The following is a 3,069-nucleotide window of genomic DNA, read 5'->3' as shown; positions in this document are numbered from 1 at the left end:
AAAAAACAAAAAATGTTCAAAGGTACACTATGCTAAAGGTACAACAGTCTCCCCTACTGAGATAAGGAGAAACGAAGTTTTCATGTCATCAGGTGGTTATTAATTTTTTTTTTTTTGTTCTTGATCTTCAAGATGTGTGAAATGATCATAAAATTATATCCACAAATCCTGATAAATGTATGTATGAAAACATGGCACAAACATCAGGTTCTTGCATGTTCAGGTGATGAAATTCATATCCAGACAACACAAAAGATACAACTGTTGATGTGTTTGTAAACTACCTAGACATCTGATTTTTTTTAGAGTTTACAGAGAGACCCCACCATGCCAGTTGTTTCATGGTGAGACCACACGTTTCCAAAAAATGAAACATATCAGGTTCTTGGCTGCACCCACAGAATTTAGCGACTGCAAAAAAGTCGAAGTCGCGTTATAACAAACTCGTATTACAGTGAGAAAGGAATTCGCAGAGTTGGCATGGAGGAAACTATTACTCCATGGAATATACAGTATCATTCAATGAGGAAATAACATTTGATCGGGAGGCATTTATGTTAAGTCTGAAAAATGATTTGGAAAATTTAGTATCCACCTCCATGCTCCGTCCAGATCAAAAGCTCAACATTGTTAACCAGTATACACCGTGTTCCGCTTATAAGTATAATAAAAGAAATAGTTATAATTTCATAACAATGCATGCAAATGGGTTAAGATTGGTACCATTGTAAAGAGGAAATTGGGAAGTTTTAATCCATTGTTGTTACTTATTTTTAGAAGACTCACGCATGCGCAGATCATTAAATAAGAGAATTCGTATCGTATCTTTAGTCAGTCAGCATGTGGACGCCACAGCAGAAAGCCTTTTGTGTGCTGTCATTAGCTGAACATAGATCCATAATTCGTGTACAGCGCTTGTTTCGCCGTCAGTACAATCTTAGACCGAGGGAAGCTGTACCGACGTACGTCTCAATAATGAAATGGGATAGGCAGCTCAGAGAAACAGGAAGTTTGTTGTCTAATGCAGGTAAACATTCCAAGCGTAAAGTGTCTGACACACTTTGCCAACATGGTTCGCACATTCTTAGACGAACAATTCCCTGCAAGATGGATCGGAAGAGGATCACCGTACATCACATGGCCTGCCAGATCACCAGATCTAACACCACCTGATTTTTTCCTGTGGGGGTTTGTTAAGGACCAGGTCTACAGGACGCCAGTACGTGATTTGGCAGACTTACAAGAAAGAATTTATGCTGCTGTCAACAATGTTACACCACAGATGCTTCATAACACTTGGGTCGAGGTTGAATACCGGTTGGATATTTCCCGTGCCACCAATGGAAGCCATGTTGAGGTTTATGGAACATAAGGTAACAAAAATTCCCAGTTTTCATTCTTTGTAGCAGTTGGTTTCAACTATATACTTGTATTAATTCAGAAGTTATAGCTATTTCTTTTGTTATACTTATAAGCGGAACACTCTGTATATGGCCTAAATTGATCTATCCATTACAAATGGCTCCTATCCATCAGTTACCAGGAACATTCTTAGAAGATATTAACAAGTTAATCGGTAGTTCTGTTAAACAAATGCTTATGTTGCCATCTGATACACCTACTAGTATGTTATATGCAAGCAAAAACTACAGAGGTTTGGGACTAGTCAGAGCATCGTGGGAAGCGTTCTTGCTACACTGCAACATCTGCATCACTTTAATATTAAATGAAAATCCTTATGTAAATAGTATGCGACCTTTGATGTCTGAACTTAATTCTTCCTGTCAACATCTAAGTCTCCCTTGTCCAGTTGAACTTCGTAAATCTGTGACTAGGAAATTAAGAGAGGAATTAAGAAATGCAGAATTCGAATCATGGAAAATAATGCCTGGAAGAGGCAGAGGTGTAGAATTGTACAGCCAAGTACCTAAAGCCAACGCCTGGATTTTTAATAAGTCTGGACTATCTACATCTGAATGGGTAACCTGCCTCAAAATGAAATTTAGCAGCAGTTAGAGGAGTACCTGGTCGCTCTTTGGACGGATCCCAGTGCAGACATGGCTGCCCGGAGACTGAAACCCTTGCCCACGTCCAAGGTCAGTGTAACAGAGGTTTACTCCTCCGAAATGACAGACACCAATCATGTTCCATCCTTAATTGCAACTGCTTTAAGAAAAAAGTCTTAGATAGTATAAGAGGAAGTTTTCTTGCCTTGCTACTAATGGCTCCTCTAGACGTATTGACATCATAGCGTATTCCCAGACTACCAAGAAAGGATATATAATTGATCCTACCATAAGGATTGAAACGGGGAGTAGTCAGCAGGAGGATGTCAATAAAGAAAAGATCGACATTTATCTGCCAACAGTTGATTACTTCAAAGAAAAATACCAGCTTGAGGACATTGAGGTGATTGCTCTTCTTATTGGAGCTCGTGGTGTGATTCCCAAGTTCTTTGAAAGCTTCAGGAAGACTTTTGAACTACCACAGACACTTACTGCTGACATCATAACTTCAGTTTTGAAACGCTCTTGCCACATTCTGAGTCATCATATTCACTCTGTTCAATTTTTTTTATTCACTTTATATTCATATATGTTTATTTTAATTTTCTTTCTACAAAATTTATGTAAACATTTAATATTGTAAAATTCATGTAGGACAGTATACTGAGTCCTTCTGGGCTACCTCCAATGGGAGGCAGTTATTATCTTATTATCTTATATCCATCTAGTAGTTGTTACCGAATATATATTATGTAAGCAACGGTGGAGACATAAGTTACAGCGTCCGTTCTCTTCCATATCTTACGTTGTCATGGGCATAGCCAATCTTTATATATGTAAACAGCGGTTTCCGACAGAACTACACCCACTGAGAACACATGTAAGCCCACAGCATGATAAGTGACGAAAAAGACATTTTTAGATAGAAGAAAAGACATTTTAGATATACTATCTGCAAAGCCACACAACTTAAATAAACACACTTCAAAAGTTATAAAAGACTCTGAAACAGTATTACACAAGTCAGATACTCTGCAAGTTAATGGTGGTTGTAATATCCGTA

The sequence above is a fragment of the Periplaneta americana genome, chromosome 8 (genome assembly GCF_040183065.1).
Source record: "Periplaneta americana isolate PAMFEO1 chromosome 8, P.americana_PAMFEO1_priV1, whole genome shotgun sequence".
Lineage (NCBI taxonomy): Eukaryota > Metazoa > Arthropoda > Insecta > Blattodea > Blattidae > Periplaneta > Periplaneta americana.
The sequence above is the reverse complement of the archived record's forward strand: the minus strand, read 5'-3'. Positions refer to the sequence as shown.